The sequence below is a fragment of the Bison bison genome, unplaced genomic scaffold, assembly GCF_000754665.1.
Source record: "Bison bison bison isolate TAMUID 2011002044 unplaced genomic scaffold, Bison_UMD1.0 scf7180017864174, whole genome shotgun sequence".
Classification (NCBI taxonomy): Eukaryota; Metazoa; Chordata; class Mammalia; order Artiodactyla; family Bovidae; genus Bison; species Bison bison.
In genome coordinates this window covers 879,326-879,827 of record NW_011494746.1, presented here as the reverse complement: position 1 = coordinate 879,827, position 502 = coordinate 879,326, and positions in this window count along the sequence as shown.

The window sequence follows — 502 nt, the reverse complement described above, 5'->3', positions numbered from 1 at the left end:
AGCTGTGACTGTTAATGAGGACATCACCTATGGGTATTGTCATGTATGGTCATCCTAAGGACTTAATTAGTATTGAATAGGAAAGAACTCTCATGACAGAATCACTTAATCCTGTATTGTGATATTTGTATTAATTTTAGGTGAAACTGAAATTGCTATCCATTGAGAAAGAAAATAGTTTATTTCTGAAGGTGGGTTCTTCTCTTGATATATGAAGCTGTAGCATATTGAGAGAGATTCCCTAGCAATATTGTCATTTTTCCAAATTTTACTCTTATATTTTAAAATATTCTTTGTCTCTCAGGTAGGTGCCACTTACACATCAGATAAGAGTGAAGAGGAAAATGACATTGAGAGTGAAGAGGAAGTGAGGCCAAAGGTGCAAAGATCCAGGTGAAGTAGCTGCCAAATAAAAAAAATGAAGGGTCATATCAGACTCTGAGAATGACATTGGTGGCTCTGATGTGGAATTTAAGCCTCTCCATTGGCAGGGGGGGGGTTT